We start from the raw sequence: 11,943 nt of genomic DNA on the forward strand, positions 1-11,943 counted from the left end.
ATTCCGGCTCCACCGGAGAGGAGCTGCGTGTTTGGCTTGGACTGCATGACCACTGTCGGCTCAACTCTGTTGCTGTGTCTCCTGTGAGCCAAACAGGGCACAGCGTTCTCTTTTCTACGGGCTATGTGAAGTAACAATTTATTCTAATTTACTTCACCGCCTTGCTTAGCAGCAGGTTCTTTCCTGCACGGTGGATCCCGGGTTGCGAACGCACCTATCTCACCTAATTAATATCCAAACCAAAAAAGAAAAACAGTATGCGGCACAGCTCAACTCTCAAGAGATTATCTGCTCAATGTGGAGAGTTTCAGGACAATAGGTAGTCCGATCAGGTGAACGGAGGTGCTTGCGTGAAACAAAGTGTCCATGTAAACCAAAAAAAGAGGTAGAAGAGACGCAATAGCACTCACCGATCTGTAGCAGTTCAAACGTCCTTTATTAGAACATACAGCAAGAAATCTTCACGGCTTAAGGGAGGGAGTGAGAGCAGGAGTGCGACAGGCAGGACGACGACGGCCGTTTCGTGCTAACACCAAGCGCTTCCATATTAATGAATATGCTCCGTTTTTTCCGCGATGCGTTTTTTGGCGGGAAAAAAACGCATCATGTGCACAATAATTGCGGAATTCATTAAAAATGATGGGATGCATAATGTATGCCTTTCTTTTTTTGCGGTTTTATCGGAAAAAAACGCAAAAAATCAGTAACGTGTGCACACAGCCTTAGGCCGGCTTCACACTAGCAAGTTTTACGGACGTATGAGCACATAAAATACTTCCGTAAAACACGCATTACACACGGCCCAATGCTTCTCTATGCCCCAGCTCCTATCTGCCGTATTTTACTGATCCGTATTATACGGTCTTCTACAGCCGTAGAAAATCGCAGGATGCTGCGATAGTCACCGTATTGCGCAAAAAATACGCCAATGAAAGTCTATGGGGGCGAGAAAAATATGGATTACACACGGACCAGCAGTGCGACTTGCGAGAAATACGCAGCGGTGTTGGAGAGAAAAGCCGGCAATTCAGTGCGGTGTACAGTAAAATCACACTGACAGCTTACAATAGAATAGGTAGAATAAATGTGTACACATAGACACTAAATATAAATATAAATATATATATATATATATATATATATATATATATATATATATATATATATATATATATATATATAATTTATATATTTATTTATTTATTTTTTTTCACAAAAACAGGCAGCACTCCAAATTCTTAAAAAAATGTGCAGGGTTTTATTATACCCACATCACTCAAGCAGTGAGTATGGTTACAAACAGCATATATATATATATATATATATATATATATATATATATATATATATATAGGAACAAATCCCCATCATCCTCCAATCAAAGCCAATTGATAAACATCATGTGCTTCATAAATCCTTACAGTTTCTATGAAGTGCTATGGTGCTCTCATTGTGCAGACATTATAAAGTGAACAATTACATTTGGCCAATTACTGTCATTCCTTTATATTTACCTCTGGAGGGACCAAGTGTATATGGAGACACCAGCATGTAACCGGCGTTCTACAAACCCTACTGCGCATGTCATAATGTTTCTGCCTGCATCATGATTACAAGACGGATCAGGGGCCAATCAAAAAGCAGCTACTCGTAACTGGCGTCCAGCGCATGCGCAGTAGCGCTAACGGACACCATCTTGAGGGCAGACAAATTACTGCAGTGCGCAGGTGCCGGGCCTCTGACCTTTCCGGCGCCTGCGCACTGCAGTACTATCCTCTGCCCTCAAGAGGGCAGAGCAAAGTACACCTGCGCCGGAGCCGTGGCTGAAGATCAGAAGAGGACGTCATGGAAAGAAGATGGGAGGTGCCGCAGCGGACCGGAGACGCCCATCCGACCTGACCAGCAGCGGGACCGCCCCTGGGTAAGTATAATCTAACGTCTTTTTCTCCGTTTTCAGGTAACATCGGGGGCTTATCTACAGCATTACAGAATGCTGTAGATAAGCCCCTGATGCCGGTGGGCTTACCTCACCCGCGATTTTCGGGGTGACAGGTTCCCTTTAAGCAGCCCTTTTACATAAACTTGTATAATTGTTATCACCTTTTCAACAAAGTCATATAACCATCCCAAAATTCAGATGGCTATGGGGCTATAAAGTGACTGACGTTTATAAGGTTGGAAATTCTGCAGGAAATGTCCAGGATTATAAATAAATAAAAAGCTTATGAACAAGTGTGATAAAATAAAACAAATATAAAACTAGTCTCAGAATTTATTGAAATAAACAAATATAGAACTAATCTCTGAATTGATCTCTTATCAGCTAAGAAATGGCCAATTTTATGTGTACCTGGTAGCCCCTTTACGGCATCTTATACCAGGTCCTACGCTTGCCCTACCTCGCTGAGAATAAACGTCTCCATCTGAATGGATGCCGTAAAGGGGCTACCAGGTACACATAAAATTGGCCATTTTTATGCGCTAAACGCTCTCATTTTTCATATTTCTAGTGCAGTAATGCAGTTCAAATTTCGTATTTCAAGTTTGCATGTTTCAGCGCTGCAGTGTGCTGCCTTATTTACTTAATTATATGCACAATTGGCACTGCACATATGTGGCCAAAGATTGGAAAGAAAGATAAAAAAATAAACCTGATAGATTTGTCTTTAATGCTCACTCTGAAATGGGGCCACTTGGTGGTACTGTTCAATGACTTGTAAGACCGTTCCTGTTACTTTTAGATGGAGAAAGTATTGGGATCTCCTAATTGTACACAAGGATATGGGCCATTATCTTAATTATTGTAAATATATAAAGAGCTGGGGATCAATAAGAATTTGTCATAGTATTATACAACAAATCAGAAATGGCTTCTTTACTCACAGTATTACATCCCCTTCTGCTTTGCCCAAGTGTAGGACATTTCCTGTTATATAAGAATTATATCTATGCCAAACAGCAATAAAGAATCCCCTTAAAAACATAAGAAATGTAAAAGAATGTATTTAGGATAATTCACTATTGTATATAGTCACCATAATGATCGATTAAAAAACATTCCGGACACAATAATAAAAAGACAAATCCTTTATTTCAGCATTATAGCACTATAAAAAAATTACAATTTCAATAGAATTTACACTACAGCTAATAAAATTTCATTGTCAGATTTCTAGCATAAAAATTAGAATTGCAATGTAAGCAAAAATTGCATATACCATCCCCTTAGCCTTCACATTGTATCATGAAATGAAAAGTGCTTGACGTGCCTCAATAATTGTAGTAATACATAGTGCTTGAGTCTGACAGTAAAGATGGCGGCAGATGTGGCATCATTTTCATCAGGGGGAAGTTCAGTCCTGGATCAGACTCCACATCAAGGTATTGATCAAACTCATCTTTGTTGATGTCACCCATAAACGCGCCCTGGTGAGTGGTCTGCTCGGCTGATATTGATATTGATGGGTGCAAGCTGAGGTGAAGATGGATGATCTGGAGGAGCCACTGAGGGAGCCCTGCTGTGGGCTGCATAGGGCTGGGCGTAATAGAGGTGGAGCAGCCTGCTCATGTGTGGCTAGCGGTGAGGGCCCCCCTGAGGGACAGCTCCTCCATACAGGGCTGAGGGATTGTTCGGCTGGACAGAATAGGAAGTGTCATAGTTGTAGTGCATCATGTGGTTTCCGAGGAGCAGTGCAGTGGGGCATGGAGGATGGTGGCAGGCTGTAGGGCTTGTAGTAGGGGCTCATGGATTGGTTCTCCTTTTATTGGCCATTGTTCTGCCCACTGGAACCCTGGTTGAAGTATTTTCCTGCCATAAGTCCATTGGTGTTGAGCACTGCAGAGTCAGGAATGACCTGGTACAGGCCGCCATCCGCCCTCTTCATCCTCACCTGCTTCTTCCTCTTTTGCCTGTACTTGTATTCCGGGTGATCCTGCAAGTGCTGCACTCACAATCTCTCAGCTTCCCGCACAAACTGTTGTTTCTCACTCAAGACCATGGACTTCCAGCGTTGTCCTGTGGAGAACAAGAAACGGTTAACATCAACTTAAAATCATAGTAGCAGCAGCAGATAAATGCACAGAAAGGGCACAGCAGATCGGTCAGAAAGATGCAGCTGATGTGCTGCGACTATCAGGGAAACCAATATAGAAATATACAGAAGAGCCGACAGTTCCGATCACAGAAATAATGTCCCATTGGCGACCCCAAGGCCCTCAGAATACCCCACACAATATCCTCCACGGCACGAGGAAACCGACTCCGGGCGTAGAGAGAGCCTGGCGGGGGATTGCATCTATTGGATCAGATCTGTAGAGCTAGACAATGAGGACAATGCTACTACTCCTGTCATGGCGTTACTACACCTGTCACCCTCCTCACTAGGATAGAGAATCTGCTCTGTCCTAATTACTGTTATTGGATTACTACATCACAGTATAGGGTTAGATATTACTATGTGTCCCATAGATATAATTACTAATGACACTATTGCCCCATGTAGTCTTGTGCATTGTCCCCGGTGTGGGCCCCTGTAGTGCCCGGTGTGGGCCCCTGTAGTGTCCGGTGTGTGCCCCTGTAGATTCCGGTGTGTGCCCCTTACCTTGCATCTTGCTGAGCTCGGTGTTGTGCAGGTCCGGGTTCTGCTGTGCCAGCCTCTTGCGCTCATCCTTCGTCCACACCATGAATGCGTTCATCGGACGGCAGATCCAGGCTTCGTCGTTATTCCTGGAGCCGGAGGCTTCTCCCATGTTCTCCCCCATGAATGATGATGCAGTGGGGTCGGATGCCCACTGGGTTTGCAGGGACATGACCGCTGGCACGGAGAGCTTCACCTTCAGCTGCTCGTCGCTGGCGTAGCCGCAGTCAGGGCTGCTCATGGCTGTGAGATGCGGCTCGGTGCGCTCTCCCGCTGCTCCTGTCACTGCTGGGCTCCTGTGTGCTCTGGGCATCTTTGCCTGGCCTCTATATCTGGGCAAGCCCCGCCCACAGCTGGGGGCACACTGTAGAAAGGTGGGATGGGCGTGGCCACGCTGCAGGTAGGGGGCCATGTGACACCCTGCAGATGGGCGATAATCCCTGTGGTCACTGTTCACATGCAGATCAGCTTCCCCTGAGCAAACAGTCACCTCAGGCTTCTTCCCTCTTATCCTAATTATCTGTGTATTGTGATAACAAGACAAACACTGAAGACTTCACTGTCTGCAAGGAATAGTGATGGCTGTCAATAGTGATGGCTGTCAATAGTGATGGCTGTCAATAGTGATGGCTGTCAATAGTGATGGCTGTCAGTAGTGATGGGTGTCAATAGTGATGGCTGTCAGTACTGCCTGTGCTCAGAGATTGTATCAGCCCTCCATAGGGCGCCTGACATGGAATCATTATTAATAACTATACACAGGCAGAGATCAATGGGATTGGTAGATATTAGATAAGATAAATGATAGAGATACTGAATAAAGTGAGGGCAGCCTCCTCTGGAGAAAATGACACATGGTGATTTCATAGCCAACGTTTGGGCTCCAAGTCTGAAGCAGGTTGGAAATAGGCTCAGACCTGGAGCCGAAACATCGCTGAAAGCCTCTATGGCTATGAAATCACCATGGAAAATGTTCTCCATAGGAGGCTGCGTCACTTCAGTCACTATATTGAGGATTTATCTATGCTAAGAATTGGCACCCGCAGTTCATTTACTGCTTGCTAGTGCTGCGTTTTTTTTTTCTTTGGATGGATATATTGATATTAGATAGATATTAGCCCCTTCATGACCCAGCCTATTTTGACCTTAATGACCTGGCCGTTTTTTGCAATTCTGACCAGTGTCCCTTTATGAGGTAATAACTCAGGAACGCTTCAACGGATCCTAGCGGTTCTGAGATTGTTTTTTCGTGACATATTGGGCTTCATGTTAGTGGTAAATTTAGGTCAATAAATTCTGCGTTTATTTGTGATAAAAACGGAAATTTGGCGAAAATTTTGAAAATTTCGCAATTTTCACATTTTGAATTTTTATTCTGTTAAACCAGAGAGTTATGTGACACAAAATAGTTAATAAATAACATTTCCCACATGTCTACTTTACACCAGCACAATTTTGGAAACAAAATTTTTTTTTGCTAGGAAGTTATAAGGGTTAAAATTTGACCAGCGATTTCTCATTTTTACAACGAAATTTACAAAACCATTTTTTTTAGGGACCACCTCACATTTGAAGTCAGTTTGAGGGGTCTATATGGCTGAAAATACCCAAAAGTGACACCATTCTAAAAAATGCACCCCACAAGGTGCTCAAAACCACATTCAAGAAGTTTATTAACCCTTCAGGTGCTTCACAGCAGCAGAAGCAACATGGAAGGAAAAAATGAACATTTAACTTTTTAGTCACAAAAATTATCTTTTAGCAACATTTTTTTTATTTTCCCAATGGTACAAGGAGAAACTGAACCACGAAAGTTGTTGTCCAATTTGTCCTGAGTACGCTGATACCTCATATGTGGTGGTAAACCACTGTTTGGGCGCACGGCAGGGCTTGGAAGGGAAGGAGCGCCATTTGACTTTTTGAATGAAAAATTGGCTCCACTCTTTAGCGGACACCATGTCACGTTTGGAGAGCCCCCGTGTGCCTAAAAATTGGAGCTCCCCCACACGTGACCCCATTTTGGAAACTAGACGCCCCAAGGAACTTATCTAGATGCATAGTGAGAACTTTGAACCCCCGGGGGCTTCACAAATTGATCCGTAAAAATGAAAAAGTACTTTTTTTTTCACAAAAAAATTCTTTTAGCCTCAATTTTTTTCATTTTCACATGGGTAACAGGATAAAATGAATCCTAAAATTTGTTGGGCAATTTCTCCCGAGTACGCCGATACCTCATATGTGGGGGTAAACCACTGTTTGGGCACACGGCAGGGCTCGGAAGGGAAGGCGCGCCATTTGACTTTTTGAATGGAAAATTAGCTCCAATTGTTAGCGGACACCATGTCGCGTTTAGAGAGCCCCTGTGTGCCTATGCATTGAAGCTCCCCCACAAGTGACCCCATTTTGGAAACTAGACCCCCCAAGGAACTTATCTAGATGCATATTGAGCACTTTAAACCCCCAGGTGCTTCACAGAAGTTTATAATGCAGAGCCATGAAAATAAAAAATAATTTTTCTTTCCTCAAAAATGATTTTTAGCCTGGAATTTCCTATTTTGCCAAGGGTAATAGGAGAAATTGGACCGCAAATGTTGTTGTCCAGTTTGTCCTGAGTACGCTGATACCCCATATGTGGGGGTAAACCACTGTTTGGGCGCACGGCAGGGCTCGGAAGGGAAGGCACGCCAATTGGCTTTTTAAATGGAAAATTAGCTCCAATCATTAGCGGACACCATGTCACGTTTGGAGAGCCCCTGTGTGCCTAAACATTGGAGATCCCCCACATATGACCCCATTTTGGAAACTAGACCCCTAAAGGAACTAATCTAGATGTGTGGTGAGGACTTTGAACTTCCAAGTGCTTCACAGAAGTTTATAACGCAGAGCCATGAAAATAAAATAAAAATTTTATTTTCTCTAAAATGATTTTTTAGCCTGCAATTTATTATTTTCCCAAGGGTAAAAGGAGAAATTTGACCCCAAAAGTTGTTGTACAGTTTCTCCTGAGTACGCTGATACCCCATATGTGGGGGTAAACCACAGTTTGGGCACATGTCGGGGCTCGGAAGTCAAGTAGTGACATTTTGAAATGCAGACTTTGATGGAATGCTCTGCGGGCGTTACGTTGCGTTTGCAGAGCCCCTGATGTGGCTAAACAGTAGAAACCCCCCACAAGTGACCCCATTTTAGAAACTAGACCCCGAAAGGAACTTATCTAGATGTGAGGTGAGCACTTTGAACCCCCAAGTGCTTCACAGAAGTTTATAACACAGAGCAGTGAAAATAATAAATACGTTTTCTTTCCTCAAAAATAATTTTTTAGCCCAGAATTTTTTATTTTCCCAAGGGTTACAGGAGAAATTGGACCCCAAAAGTTGTTGTCCAGTTTCTCCTGAGTACGCTGATACCCCATATGTGGGGGTAAACCACTGTTTGGGCACACGTCGGGGCTCAGAAGGGAAGTAGTGACTTTTGAAATGCAGACTTTGATGGAATGGTCTGCGGGCGTCACGTTGCGTTTGCAGAGCCCCTGGTGTGCCTAAACAGTAGAAACCCCCCACAAGTGACCCCATTTTGGAAACTAGACCCCCCAAGGAACTTATCTAGATATGTGGTGAGCACTTTGAACCCCCAAGTGCTTCACAGACGTTTACAACGCAGAGCCGTGAAAATAAAAAATCATTTTTCTTTCCTCAAAAATGATGTTTTAGCAAGCAATTTTTTATTTTCTCAAGGGTAACAGGAGAAATTGGACCCCAGTAATTGTTGCCCAGTTTGTCCTGAGTACGCTGATACCCCATATGTGGGGGTAAACCACTGTTTGGGCACATGTCGGGGCTCGGAAGTCAAGTAGTGACGTTTTGAAATGCAGACTTTGATGGAATGGTCTGCGGGCGTCACGTTGCGTTTGCAGAGCCCCTGGTGTGCCTAAACAGTAGAAACCCCCCACAAGTGACCCCATTTTGGAAACTAGACCCCCCAAGGAACTTATCTAGATATGTGGTGAGCACTTTGAACCCCCAAGTGCTTCACAGACGTTTACAACGCAGAGCCGTGAAAATAAAAAATCATTTTACTTTATTCGGACTCCCATGACAGCACACGAGAGAGGGGATCCGCCCTTAAGGAACAGGAAACCTACAGATACAAAAGGGCGGCACCTCTCCCCATGCATCAGTTGGTTTCCTGTTCCTGAAGGGACTGGATGCCTATAGATACTACAGGAGTCCAGGCCGGCCGGACCGATTCTGGTGGCGAGAGGGTCTCCCACTTCGGCCGGTGCGGGTACCTGAAGTAGTCACGGTGGCCCTGGCAGGGCGGCACGGCGGTGACTAGGCAGCGAGGAGCGGTCGCCAGGGGGTGTCCGGTCTCCGGGGCCAGCGTCTGGTAAGTCGCCCTTCCCGTGGGCTGTGGGTCTCTCTGGAGCAGGGGGGAGCGCGGCGGCATCTGGGGGGCGCCGATCGGATCGTAGCTGGCCGGCCTCGGCGTTCCACGAGAGCTGCAGCGCTGACAGGAAGCGCTGTAAGCTGTGGTGACGTCGGGGGGCGGAGCCAGCGACGTCTTCCGGATCGGTGAGCTCCTGCGCATGCGCGGGGGCTCCAAGATGGCGGCGCCCACCGGAGATCATGCCGCAATCCCTCCGGAGCGATGATTGATTCCCCACAGCTGCGGGGGGGCGGGAAAATTAAACAAGCAAGCTGGGCAAGGTGCGCTGACCGAAGGAGGGGCCTTATAAGGCGGCTCCAGCAGCATGTTCCCGGGTTCTGGCTCCAATTTACTGAAAATGGATTCAGATCAGGATCAGCAGGTTGTGCTGCTGGAACAAGCATCCCAGAAACCCAAGGAGAAGGAACATGAAAAAAGGAGCGATGGTTCGGGCCGCAGAAGCTCCTCCAGACAGGGGTCTGGAGGGTCAGTCAAAAAGGATCCCCCTCGTGCTTCGGTATTTCTGGGTGTGAGCAGCCACTGGTAAGTGATCTTCGAGAAAGTTCACTTAGTGACTAGTCTCCCCTCATGTGTTTTATGCAGGGAAGGAAAAACGTCAGTAAGGCGAAGCATAGGGAATGTGCCATCTGCGGGGTTCCCTTGCCTGACTCACACCCTAAAAAACTATGTGACCCCTGTATCCAGCAGACGGTGAGGTTCTGGAAGGAGGGGAGGGGGTATAGCATGTAGATTTTACACTCTAGTCTACCTTACTTATCCCCGTAGGTAGCCGAAGAATCCTCCTCTATTACGGCCAGTCTCAAGGAGATGATTAGAATGGAGGTTAAAGAGTCCTTTAAAAACCTTTCACAGTCAGGAGGTTCTAGGCAGAGAACTGAGTGGGCATCTGATTCGTCTGTGGAAAAGGACAATTCCAGTGGGAGGGAGACTATTGCATTTCTCGGCAAAGGGGTTCGAGTTGAAACTCTCTCCTAGTACCCTTAGGGTACAGGTCTCAGCTTTAGGTGCCCTGTTTTCCTGTAATATAGCGAATAACTACTGGATAGCGAGGTTTATGAAGGCAGTTAGTAGATCTACACCACTGCATAAAGACAGAACAGTTCCATGGGATTTAAATTTAGTTCTGTCCTCTCTAACTAAACCCCCCTTTGAACCTCTGCAGGAGGCCTCGATCAAAATGTTGACACTTAAGACAGCCTTCCTGATCGCCATAACCTCAGCTCGCAGGATAGGGGATATACAGGCACTTTCCAGAGCTCCTCCATACACTGAAATCTTGTCAGACAGAGTAGTCCTTAGACCAGACCCAGCATATCTGCCAAAGGTGGCGACACGGTTCCATAGATCACAGGAGATAGTTTTACCATCCTTTATTCCTAACCCCTCTAATCCTAAAGAGCAGGAGCTTCATACGTTAGACGTCAGGAGATCTCTTCTTCAGTATATTTCAGCTACTGATAATTGGAAGAAGGATGGGGCACTGCTTCTTTCCTTCCAAGGTCCAAAGAAAGGATTTAGAGTATCGAAATATTTACTGGCTAAATGGATTAGGGAAACTATCTCTCTAGCTTATACAGCAGGTGGGGGGCCAGCTCCGCAGAACCTAAAGGCACATTCCACCCGGGCCATGGCGTCATCCTGGGCAGAAAGATCTGGAGTGTCAGTGGAGCAGATATGTAAGGCGGCCACATGGTCATCCCCTTCCACTTTCTTTAAACACTATCGGTTGGATTTGGGGTCCTCCTCTGATCTTTCCTTTGGGTTAAGGGTGCTACAATCTATAGTCCCTCCCTAAGGTAGCTTACATCTCTGTAAATCTCTCGTGTGCTGTCATGGGAGTCCGAATAAAGCATTAAGCTACTTACTGGTAGCGGCATTTTTCGGAGGCCCATGACAGCACCCTTAGTTCCCTCCCTATTCACGTGGGGGTAGCACTTCCTGATATGTATATAGCGTAATATGTAAATCTCACGTATGGTGTCTTATTACAATAATGGGTTATTTTGTTTCAAATGTATATAATGTATATATTGTATATTTGTGTACCACTAACCGCGGCAGTCCTCTCAGGCTCTGAAATACAACTGATGCATGGGGAGAGGTGCCGCCCTTTTGTATCTGTAGGTTTCCTGTTCCTTAAGGGCGGATCCCCTCTCTCGTGTGCTGTCATGGGCCTCCGAAAAATGCCGCTACCAGTAAGTAGCTTAATGCTTTCCTCAAAAATGATGTTTTAGCAAGCAATTTTTTATTTTCTCAAGGGTAACAGGAGAAATTGGACCCCAGTAATTGTTGCCCAGTTTGTCCTGAGTACACTGATACCCCATATGTGGGGGTAAACCACTGTTTGGGCACACGTCGGGGCTCGGAAGGGAAGGAGCACCATTTGACTTTTTGAATAAAAGATTGGCTGGAATCAATGGTGGCGCCATGTTGCGTTTGGAGACCCCCTGATGTGCCTAAACAGTGGAAACCCCTCAATTCTAACGCCAACACACCCCTAACCCTTATCCCAACTGTAGCCGTAACCCTAACCACAACCCTAACCGCAACACACCCCTAACCACAACCCTAACCCCAACACACCCCTAACCCTAACCACAACCCTAATTCCAACCCAACCCTAACCCTAAGGCTATGTACCCACGTTGCGGATTCGTGTGAGATTTTTCCGCACCATTTTTGAAAAATCCGCGGGTAAAAGGCACTGCGTTTTACCTGCGGATTTACTGCGGATTTCACCTGCGGATTCCTATTGAGGAATAGGTGTAAAACGCTGCGGAATCCGCACAAAGAATTGACATGCTGCGGAAAATACAACGCAGCGTTTCCGTGCGGTATTTTCCGCACCATGGGCACAGCG

The 11,943-nt window shown here is 45.7% G+C and overlaps 1 pseudogene; it reads right to left on the reverse strand.

Moving 5' to 3' along the window:
* Positions 1 to 3,761: 3,761 nt before the first annotated feature.
* Positions 3,762 to 4,878, reverse strand: LOC138643450 (transcription factor Sox-17-alpha-like; annotated as a pseudogene).
* Between the last annotated feature and the right edge of the window lie 7,065 nt (positions 4,879 to 11,943).

The sequence above is a fragment of the Ranitomeya imitator genome, chromosome 6 (assembly GCF_032444005.1).
Source record: "Ranitomeya imitator isolate aRanImi1 chromosome 6, aRanImi1.pri, whole genome shotgun sequence".
NCBI classification, from domain to species: Eukaryota; Metazoa; Chordata; class Amphibia; order Anura; family Dendrobatidae; genus Ranitomeya; species Ranitomeya imitator.